The sequence below is a fragment of the Hippocampus guttulatus genome, chromosome 6 (assembly GCF_054856545.1).
Source record: "Hippocampus guttulatus isolate MCC_2025c chromosome 6, RoL_Hgut_1.0, whole genome shotgun sequence".
Lineage (NCBI taxonomy): Eukaryota > Metazoa > Chordata > Actinopteri > Syngnathiformes > Syngnathidae > Hippocampus > Hippocampus guttulatus.
In genome coordinates, this window is record NC_141266.1 from 12751609 (window position 1) to 12763984 (window position 12376).

The following is a 12376-nucleotide window of genomic DNA, read 5'->3' on the forward strand; positions in this document are numbered from 1 at the left end:
TTAGCCGAAAAAAAACGACCATGTATAGTAAGGCGTTTTGAGCCGAAAAAAAAGGACCACGTATCATAAGGTGTTTTTAGCAGAAAAAAACGACCACGTATAGTAAGGCGCTTTTAGCCGAAAAAAATGACCATGTATAGTAAGCCGTTTTTAGACAAAAAAAAAGGCCATGTATAGTAAGGCGTTTTTAGCCCAAAAAAAACCCACCCTGTATAGTAATGCGTTTTTAGACGAAAAAAAACGACCATGTATAAAAGGCGTTTTTCGACCAAAAAAAACGAACATGAATAGTAAGGCGTTTTGAGACGGAAAAAAACGACAATGTACAGTAAGGCGTTTTTAGCCAAAAAAAACTACCATGTATTGTAAGGCATTTTTGACCGAAAAAAACGACCATGTATAGGAAGGCGTTTTCGGATGAAATTTTTAGCCGAAAAATACGACCATGTATAGTAAGGCGTTTTTAACCGAAAAAAACAACCTTGTATAGTAAGGCGTTTTTGGACGTAATTTTTAGCCGAAAAAAACGACCATGTATAATAAGGCGTTTTTGGACGAAAATTTTTGCGGTAAAAAACGACCACGTATAGTAAGGCGTTTTTGACCGGAAAAAACTACCATGTACAGTATAGTAAGGCGTTTTTGACCGAAAAAAACGACCGTGTATAGTAAGGCGTTTTTAGCCGAAAAAAACGACCATGTATAGTAAGGCATTTTTGGTCGACATTTTTAGCCGAAAAAAACGACCATGTATTGTAAGGCGTTTTTGACCGAAAAAAACGACCATGCATAGTAAGGCGTTTTTGACCGAAAAAAACGACCATGTATAGTAAGGCGTTTTTAGCCGAAAACAACTACCATGTATAGTAAGGCGTTTTTGACTGAAAAAAACGACCATGTATAGTAAGGCGTTTTTGACCGAAAAAAAAGACCAAAAAAAGTTTTAGCCAAAAAAAACGACCATGTATATATAGTAAGGCGTTTTTAGCCGAAAAAAACGACCATGTATAGTAAGGCGTTTTTGACCGAAAAAAACGACCATGTATAGTAAGGCATTTTTGGACGACACTTTTAGCCGAAAAAAACGATCATGTATCGTAAGGCGTTTTTGACCGAAAAAAACAACCATGTATAGTAAGGCGTTTTTGACCGAAAAAAACAACCATGTATAGTAAGGCATTTTTGGACGAAATTTTTAGCCGAAAAAAATGACCATGTATAGTAAGGCGTTTTTGACCGAAAAAAACAACCATGTATAGGAAGGCGTTTTTAGCCCAAAACAACCACCATGTATAGTAAGGCGTTTTTGGACGAAATTTTTAGCCGAAAAAAAAGGACCATGAATAGTAAGGTGTTTTTAGCCGAAAAAAAGGACCATGTATAGTAAGGCGTTTTTGACTGAAAAAAAACGACCATGTATAGTAAGGCGTTTTTGACTGAAAAAAAACGACCATGTATAGTAAGGCGTTTTTGACTGAAAAAAAACGACCATGTATAGTAAGGCGTTTTTGACCGAAAAAAACGACCATGTATAGTAAGGCATTTTTGGATGAAATTTTTAGCCGAAAAAAACGACCATGTCTAGTAAGGCGTTTTTAGCCGAAAAAAACGACCATGTATATAGTAAGGCTTTTTTGGACGAATTTTTTTGCGGAAAAAAAAGACCATGGATAGTAAGCCGTTTTAACCCCAAAAAACGACCATGTATATAGTAAGGCGTTTTTCGACGAAAAAAAACGACCATGAATAGTAAGGCGTTTTTAGCCGAAAAAAACGACCATGTATAGTAAGGCGTTTTTGACTGAAAAAAACGACCATGTATAGTAAAGCATTTTTGGACGAAATTTTTAGCCGAAAAAAACGACCATGTATAGTAAGGTGTTTTTAGCCGAAAACAAGGACCATGTATAATAAGGCTTTTTTGGACGAAAAAAACGACCATGTATAGTAAGGCGTTTTTGACCGAAAAAAACGACCATGTATAGTAAGGCATTTTTGGACGAAATTTTTAGCCGAAAAAAACGTCCATTTATAGTAAGGCATTTTTGACCGAAAAAAACAACCATGTATAGGAAGGCGTTTTTAGCCCAAAACAACGACCATGTATAGTAAGGCGTTTTTGGACGAAATTTTTAGCCGAAAAAAAGGACCATGAATAGTAAGGTGTTTTTAGCCGAAAACAAGGACCATGTATAATAAGGCGTTTTTGGACGAAAAAAACGACCATGTATAGTAAGGCGTTTTTTGCCGAAAACAACTACCATGTATAGTAAGGTGTTTTTAGCCGATAAAAACGACCATGTATAGTAAGGCGTTTTTAGCCGAAGAAAACGACCATGTATAGTAAGGCGTTTTTGGATGAATTTTTTAGCCGAAAAAAACAACCATGTATAGTAAGGCGTTTTTAGCCGAAAAAAACGACCATGTATAGTAAGGCGTTTTTAGCCGAAAAAAGGACCATGAATAGTAAGGCGTTTTTAGCCGGAAAAAAAACGACCATGTATAGTAAGAAGTTTTTAGCCGAAAAAAACGACCATGTATAGAAAGGTGTTTTTAGCCGAAAAAAACGACCATGTATTGTAAGGCGTTTTTGAACGAAAAAAACGACCATGCATTGTAAGGCGTTTTTGACCAAAAAAAAACGACCATGTATAGTAAGGCGTTTTTAGCCGAAAACAACTACCATGTATAGTAAGGCGTTTTTGACTGAAAAAAACGACCATGTATAGTAAGGCGTTTTTGACCGAAAAAAATGACCATGTATAGTAAGGCGTTTTTAGCCGAAAAAAACGACCATGTATAGTAAGGCGTTTTTGACCGAAAAAAAACGACCATGTATCGTAAGGCGTTTTTGGCCGAAAAAAACAACCATGTATAGTAAGGCATTTTTGGACGAAATTTTTAGCCGAAAAAAACGACCATGTATCGTAAGGCGTTTTTGACCCAAAAAAACAACCATGTATAGGAAGGCGTTTTTAGCCCAAAACAACGACCATGTATAGTAAGGCATTTTTGGACGAAATCTTTAGCCCAAAAAAAGGACCATGAATAGTAAGGTGTTTTTAGCCGAAAAAAAGGACCATGTATAGTAAGGCGTTTTTGGACGAAAAAAACGACCATGTATAGTAAGGCATTTTTGGACGAAATTTTTAGCCGAAAAAAACGACCATGTATAGTAAGGTGTTTTTAGCCGAAAACAAGGACCATGTATAATAAGGCGTTTTTGGACGAAACAAACGACCATGTATAGTAAGGCGTTTTTGACCGAAAAAAACGACCATGTATAGTAAGGCGTTTTTAGCCGAAAAAAACGACCATGTATAGTAAGGCGTTTTTGGACGAATTTTTTTGCGGAAAAAAACGACCATGTATATAGTAAGGCGTTTTTAGCCGAAAAAAACGACCATGTATAGTAAGGCGTTTTTGACTGAAAAAAACGACCATGTATAGTAAGGCATTTTTGGACGAAATTTTTAGCCGAAAAAAATGACCATGTATAGTAAGGCATTTTTGGACGAAATTTTTAGCCGAAAAAAACGACCATGTATAGTAAGGCGTTTTTAGCCGAAAAAAACGACCATGTGTAGTAAGGCGTTTTTGGACGAAATGTTTTGCGGAAAAAAACGACCATGTATAGTAAGGCGTTTTTGACCGAAAAAAACGACCATGTATAGTAAGGCATTTTTGGATGAAATTTTTAGCCGAAAAAAACGACCATGTCTAGTAAGGCGTTTTTAGCCGAAAAAAACGACCATGTATAGTAAGGCGTTTTTGACTGAAAAAAACGACCATGTATAGTAAGGCATTTTTGGACGAAATTTTTAGCCGAAAAAAACGACCATGTATAGTAAGGTGTTTTTAGCCGAAAACAAGGACCATGTATAATAAGGCGTTTTTGGATGAAAAAAACGACCATGTATATAGTAAGGCGTTTTTGACCGAAAAAAACCACCATGTATAGTAAGGCATTTTTGGACGAAATATTTAGCCAGAAAAAATGACCATGTATAGTAAGGCGTTTTTAACCGAAAAAAAACGTCCATTTATAGTAAGGCATTTTTGAACGAAAAAAACAACCATGTATAGGAAGGCGTTTTTAGCCCAAAACAACGACCATGTATAGTAAGGCGTTTTTGGATGAAATTTTTAGCCGAAAAAAAGGACCATGAATAGTAAGGTGTTTTTAGCCGAAAACAAGGACCATGTATAATAAGGTGTTTTTGGACGAAAAAAACGACCATGTATAGTAAGGCGTTTTTTGCCGAAAACAACTACCATGTATAGTAAGGTGTTTTTAGCCGATACAAACGACCATGTATAGTAAGGCGTTTTTGGACGAAATTTTTTTAGCCGAAAAAAACGACCATGTATAGTAAGGTGTTTTTGACCGAAAAAAACGACCATGTATAGTAAGGCATTTTTGGACGACATTTTTGGCCGAAAAAAACCACCATCTATCGTAAGGCGTTTTTGGACGAAATTTTTTGCGGAAAAAAACGACCATGTATAGTAAGGCATTTTTAGCCGAAAAAAACGACCATGTATAGTAAGGCGTTTTTGACTGGAAAAAAACGACCATGTATAGTAAGGCGTTTTTGGATGAAATCTTTTGCGGAAAAAAAACGACCATGTATAGTAAGGCGTTTTTAGCCGAAAAAAACGACCATGTACAGTAAGGCGTTTTTAGCCGAAAAAAACGACCATGTATAGTAAGGCGTTTTTGACCGAAGAAAACGACCTTGTATAGTAAGGCATTTTTGGATGAATTTTTTTAGCCGAAAAAAACGACCATGTATAGTAAGGCATTTTTAGCCGAAAAAAACGACCATGTATAGTAAGGCGTTTTTGGACGAAAATTTTAGCCGAAAAAAACGAGCATGTATAGTAAGGCATTTTTAGCCGAAAAAAACGACCATGTATAGTAAGGCGTTTTTGGACGAAATTTTTTGCCGAAAAAAACGACCAATTAGAGTAAGGCATTTTTAGCGGGAAAAAACGACCATGTATAGAAAACAACCGTGTATAGTAAGGCGTTTTTGACTCAAAAAAACGACCTTGTATAGTAAGGGTTTTTTGACGAAATTTTTAGCCGAAAAAAACGACCATGTATAGTAAGGCGTTTTTAGCCGAAAAAAAAACGAGCATGTATAGTAAGGCGTTTTTAGCCGAAAAAAAAGACCATGTATAGAAACTTGTTTTTAGCCGAAAAAAACGACCATGTATAGTAAGCCGTTTTTAGCCGGAAAAAAACGACCATGTATAGTAAGGCATTTTTGACCGAAAAAAACGACCCATGTATAGTGAGGCATTTTTGGATGAAATTTTTAGCCGAAAAAAACGACCATTTATAGTAAGGCTCTTTTTCGACGAAAAAAAAACGACCATGTGTAGTCAGGCGTTTTTAGCCGGAAAAAAAACGACCATAAGGTGTTTTTAGACGAAAAAAACAACCATGTTTAGTAAGGCGTTTTTAGCTGAAAAAAGCAGTAAGGCGTTTTTAGACGAAAAAAAACGACCACCTATAATAAGGTGTTTTTAGCCGAAAAAAACGACCACGTATAGTAAGGCGTTTTTAGCCGAAAAAAATACATAGACAGTACATGGTCGTTTTTTTTCAGCCAAAAATGCCTTTCTATACATGGTCGTTTTTTTTGGGCTAAAAACGCCTTACTACTCATGGTCGTTTTTTTCCGCTAAAAACACGTTACTATACATGGTGGGGGTGTTTTTCGGCTACAAACGCCTTACTACACATGGTCGTTTGTTTACGTCTAAAAACATCTTACTATACATGGTCGTTTTTTTTTTTGTCTAAAAATGGCTTACTTGACATGATAGTTTTTTTTCGGCTAAAAACGCCTTACTATATACATGGTCTTTTTTTCGGGGTAAAATTACCTGACTCTGCGTGGTCGTTTTTTTCTGCAAAAAACACCTTCCTATTCATGGTCGGTTTTTTCGGCTCATAACACCTTACCATTCATGGTCGGGGTTTTTTCGGCTCAAAACACCTTTCTATACATGGTCGTTTGTTTACGTCTAAAAACATCTTACTATACATGGTCGTTTTTTTTTTTGTCTAAAAATGGCTTACTTGACATGATAGTTTTTTTTCGGCTAAAAACGCCTGACTATATACATGGTCTTTTTTTCGGGGTAAAATTACCTGACTCTGCGTGGTCGTTTTTTTCTGCAAAAAACGCCTTACTATACATGGTCATTTTTTCTGGCTAAAAATTTCGTCCAAAAATGCCTTACAATACATGGTCGTTTTATTTTTCCGGCTAAAAACGCCTTACTATATACATGGTCTTTTTTTTCGGCTAAAAACACCTTACTATACATGGTTGTTTTTTTCGGCCAAAAACGCCTTCATATATACAGTACATGGTTGTTTTTTTCGTCGAAAAACGCCCTACTATACATTGTCGTTTTTTCGGCTAAAAACACCTCACACTACATGGTCGTGTTTTTTCGGCTAAAAACGCCTTGATATATACATGGCCCTTTTTTTCGTCTAAAAACGGCTTACTAGACATAGTCGGGGGGGTTTTTCGGCTAAAAACGGCTAACTAACATGGTCTTTTTTTACGGCTAAAAATGCCTTACTATGCATGGTCGTTTTTTTTCGTCTAAAAACGGCTAACTATCCATGCTCGGGGGGGGGGGGCGGTTGGCTAAAAACGCCTTACTATACATGGTCTTTTTTTTCGGCTAAAAACGCCTGAATCTGACTATATGGTCGTTTTTTTCGGCTAAAACACCTTTTTATACGCGGTCGTATTTTTCGGAAAAAACACCTTACTATTCATGGTCGTTTTTTTTCTGGCTAAAAACGGCTTACTAGACATGATCTGGGGTTTTTTTCCGGCTAAAAACACCTTACTATGCATGGTCGTTTTTTTCGGCTAAAAACACCTTACTATACGTGGTCTTTTTTTTCGGCAAAAAACGCCTTACTATACATGGACGTTTTTTTGTTTTTGTTTTAGTTAAAACGCCTTACCATTCATTGTCGGGGGGGTTTCGGCTCAAAACACCTTTCTATACATGGTCGTTTTTTTCGGCTAAAAACGCCTTACTAGATACATGGTCTTTTTTTCGGGCGAAAATTACCTGACTATGCGTGGTCGTATTTTTTCGGCAAAAAACACCTTCCTATTCATGGTCGGTTTTTTCGGCTCAAAACACCTTACTATTCATGGTCGTTTTTTTTCGTCGAAAAACGCCTTACTATATACATGGTCGTTTTTTGGGGTTAAAACGGCTTACTATCCATGGTCGTTTTTTTTGGGCTAAAAACGCCTGACTATACATGGTCGTTTTTTTTCGGTTAAAAACGCCTTACTATACATGGTCATTTTTTCTGGCTAAAAATTTCGTCCAAAAATGCCTTACTATACATGTTCGTTTTTTTCGTCCAAAAAGGCCTTACTATACATGGTCGTTTTTTTTCGGCTAAAAACGCCTTACTATATACATGGTCGTTTTTTTCGGCTAAAAACACCTTACTATACATGGTTGTTTTTTTCGGCTAAAAACGCCTTCATATATACCGTACATGGTTGGTTTTTTCGTCGAAAAACGCCTTACTATACATGGTCGTTTTTTTTTTTGTTTTAGTTAAAACGCCTTACCATTCATTGTCGGGTTTTTTTCGGCTCAAAACACCTTTCTATACATGGTAGTTTTTTTTCGGCTAAAAACTTCTTACTATACATGGTCGTTTTTTTTCCGGCTAAAAACGCCTTACTATTCATGGTCCTTTTTTCGGCTAAAAACGCCTTACTATACATGGTCGTTTTTTTTCGGCTAAAAACGCCTTACTATACATGGTCGTTTTTTAGTCTAAAAATGGCTTACGAGACATGGTCTGGTTTTTTTCGGCTAAAAACGCCTTACTATTCATGGTCGGGGGGTTTTCGGCTAAAAACGCCTTACTATACATGGTCTTTTTTTTTGGGCTAAAAACACCTTACTATGCGTTGTCGTTTTTTTCGGCTAAAAACACCTTACTATACATGGTCTTTTTTTTTTGGGCTAAAAACACCTTACTATGCGTTGTCGTTTTTTTGGGCTAAAAACACCTTACTATACATGGTCGTTTTTTTCGGCTAAAACCGCTTTACTATACATGGTCGTTTTTTTCGGCTAAAAACACCTTACTATACATGGTTGGTTTTTTCGGCTAAAAACGCCTTACGATACGTGGTCCTTTTTTTTTTCGGCTTAAATCGCCTTACTATACATGGTCGTTTTTTTCGGCTAAAAACACCTTACTTCACATGGTCGTTTTTTTCGGCTAAAAACGCCTTATTACACTGTACATGGTCGTTTTCTTCGGCTAAAAACACCTTTCTGTACATGGTGGGGTTTTTTCGGCTAAAAATGCCTTACTACACATCACTGGTGTCAAACTCCTTTCACATGATGGGCCACATACGGCCTCGGTAGATGTCAAGTGGACCGGACCATTAAAATGATACCATACTTTGCTATAAACAACCAAAACAATATGTCTTTCCTTTGTTTTGATATAAAGAAGCACAAGAACATTTTGAAAATGTTGAAATTTAATGAACGTATCTTTTACAAAACATTTCATGAAGCACCTTACATTTCCTTCAACAAATGTGCAATTTACTTTTATCATTCACATATATGCATTGCAACTGATCCCACTGATTGTACAAACTTTAACAAGTAATTGGTATTGAAAAATATAGTAATGCACTTTATGATTAAACAAGATTTATAAAGAAAGGAAGTTTTAAACCATTTACACGTGCATATAAAATCCCTGCCTACACCTTAAAAACTAAGGAGAGAGCTATTGATAGCGTCTACTGTCATGGGTCTGTCTCAGTGACGGACTGAGGCTGCTGTTGTCTTCTTCTCTGATCAAAACAGTGTCCCCTTGCGGATACTGAATTGCACCCTATTAAAAATATTACTACTGTGACTTTTATGACTTTCATTTTTAAATTATCCTGCGGTCCTGATTGAACCTCGCGCGCGTGTGTGTGTGTGTGTGTGTGTGTGTGTGTGTGTGTGTGTGCGTGCGTGTGTGTGTGTGTGTATATGTGTGTGTGTGTGTGTGTGTGTGTGTGTGTGTGTGCAATTGTAAAACAAGGCTCTGTGTTGAAAAAATAAATCTGGAACTGCATTTCAGGGTGGCTCAATACTGGCTGGGCATATACGGGCCGGAGTTGTAAATTGATTTCTGGCCCAAATACTTCACTCCACAACTGGCCCTCATCTGGTTTGCCAGAGTCAAGCCAGTGCCTCATTTGCCACTCCTGGGCCGTGTTCGGCCCACATGCATTATGCCAGTGGCGACTCAAGGCCAGCTGTGCCAGCTTCATGCCGAATCCGGGCCAGATGCCTTTGCTGACTGGGTAGTTTATTGTAGAGATAGTGGCTTATACAGTGGCGTTTCTTTCTGCCCACTCGGCAGAAAAGATCCAAGTGTCTTGAAGTGGAGAAGAGGCCAGGGAATAACAACGCCGCACGAAGTACTTTGTGCACAATTGGGACTCTGACATTGTTTAGTTGCAATTAAAGAGCCAGCATCCACGCTCCCAGGCATTAATGAACACATTTGCGTGGTTCAATAAAAACTCGACAGACTTAGATTGTTCACCACAAGATTTATGATAATGTTTTCAACCCGATGAATTAGGCCCTCTTTCCTCTGTGGATCATAAACCATAATACCAACAAATTTTCTGTGAGGCAGTGTTGTGTGAGGGCGGATACACAAAGAAATTGTTGAATACCCAAACATGCACGGTCACTGAGCTTTCCCATTGACTCAGAGAAGAATGGCCTCGGTGACACACACTGACGCCTCTTTATTCTAACTGTCGGCAGGATGCATAAGCAACTGGCCACAAATGTTTGAAACCGTTAAAGACAAAAACAAATTAAAACCTGTCCTTTTGTTTGTTCCAAAGTAGAATATAGGGTGTCCCAAAAATTTTTATACACATTTCAGCTGATAACTCAATTACTTATTCTTTCTTGATAGACTGAACCCATTGAACCGAGTGATGGCAGCCAGACTTGACTTTGTAGAAAGGAAATTCATTCTAAAATGCTACTGGAAGTATGGAAACGCAGTAGAAGTGCAAAGACAATTTAGGAGGGAGTTTAACAAAGAACCACCAACAACTCGAATTAGAGGTAAGTTTGAAGCTGATGGAACTGTTCAGGACGTCCATAAGAAGCGTTCCGGAAGACCACGTACAACGACAATTCCTACAAAAGAAGAAAGATTACTGGAAACGTTTCAACGAAGTCCAAGAAAGTCTTTGTGGCAAGCTAGTCGTGAGGTAGCCATGATGTGTGCCATTCCATCGCTTCGCGTTGTCAGCAGTGTCTGGAGCAGAACGGACATCAGTTTGAGAACATGCAATAACAAGACAATAGAATGATATTTGTAAATTCTTTTACATGTTGACAATTATTCGAATTATAATACACCCCAAATTTACAATTATTTAAGGTGTGTATACATTTTTTGGGACACCCTTTATTAGGAGAAGATAAAATGCTAATACTGAACATATTTCGCTAGCAACTATTAATCTTAAATTCAGTTGCCACACAGCTCGCCATTCCAATCTGATCACCAGTTAACGTCTCAGCAGCAACAATGGAAATCAAGCTTTTTCTATCATGCCAATGAGCTTTCACTTTTCTGTGGAAAAATGATGGGCAGAATTCCAAAAAGTTCAACTTTCGTTTTGTTAGTCCATAGAACATTACTCCAAAAGTCTTGGAAATTATTCAGATGTGTTTTGCAAAAGTACGACAAGACTTGATGCTCCTTTTGGTCGGCAGTGGTTTTCACCTTGGAACTCTGCCATGGATGTCGTTTTTGCCCAGTCTCTTCCTCATTGTTGAGTCATGAACACTGACCTTGACTGAGGTGAGGGAGGGAGGCCTGCAGTTCTTTGGACACTGTCCTGGATGAGTTGTCGCTGTGCTCTTCTCTTGGGGTCATTTCCGTAGGCTGGCCTCTCCTGAGGAGATTCACCACCGTTACAAGCGTTTTCAATTTGTGAATAATGACTCTCACCGTTATTCGCTAGAGTCCTAAAGCCTTAGGAATGACTTTTTAACCCTTTCCAGACTGATGGATGTCAATTACTTCATTTCGTACCTGTTCTTGAGTTAATTTGGATCATGGCCTTTTGTTGCAGCTTTTTGAGATCTTTTGGCCACCTTCATTTGGTCAGACAAGTTTTTTTTTTTGGAGTGAACAGATCTGGCTTAGGTGTGGTTAGTGAAAAATGAACTGAAAATGTGTTAGGTAGATTTCATTACATCCAAATGACTATTTAGTAATTGCATTTTAGATTGACTTAGGTTATCTTTGTATGCTCTTTACATTTGTTTGATGACAGGGTGCCCACGGTTCTTAAAGTTAATAAAAATCCATAAAAAGAAAAGTTGGAAATTATGTTCTTAATTTTCAGGGAAAGCTTCTAAAATCAATAAAAATCCTTAAAAATGAGCCTGTGGTGTTCATTTCATTTCTGTATGTCATTTTCCCCACCCTTCCAATGAATAGTTTTGTCGTAAAATGCGCCTGGCACCCTACCCAGCGTTTTCCTTTCTGAATTCTGACTGTAATTTCCCCATTGCGGGACAAATAAAGGGATATCTTATCTTATCTTCCCCGCCAAACCTCGCTGTCGGGCTACATGCCTTCCTGGTTCCCGCTCTGTTTTTCCCGCCGTCTCCGATCAGTTCCAATGATGATCACGTGATCACTTCGGGTCATTTTGGGCCAATTTGACATACAGTATGTCAAATTAAGGGTTAGCTGATTGCCCCTAAAAATAAAGATGTGCCCTTCCTTTGGCAGCAATGATTTGAACACTAGCTCAGTGATATGTGGCTTTCTGTTCAATAAGTCCACTGTGAATCCCCTGCTGAATGGAGAAAAAGTCCTTTAAAAATGGTAAATTAGCCCTCAAAAGGTCCATCAATAAAAAGCAAGTGGAACCCTGGGTGACCTTAAAAACCCGTTCACTTCCAAAGACATACATGTTTGCATGCGAGGGCTTTATAGGTTGAAGTTGGCAGGAGGGAGAGAGGGACCCAACTGACAACGTTCGAAATTGGAAAGGTATTGAGCAAGATGAGGCAGGCAGACCCAAAGAAATCTGAACTTAAATGTTTGTAGGATTTACATTGATTACTCAAACAAGATATAATTGCAAACGAGATGTTTGTCCCCTGAGTTTGCTTTCAAAGTCTTCACTTTGTTAAATGTGCCCCCCCCCCTTCTGCCTTCATGTGTATGGACAAGTAAAGAAAAAAAAAGAGAAACAGTTTGAAGCAAATGGGACTGAGCATTGCTTCT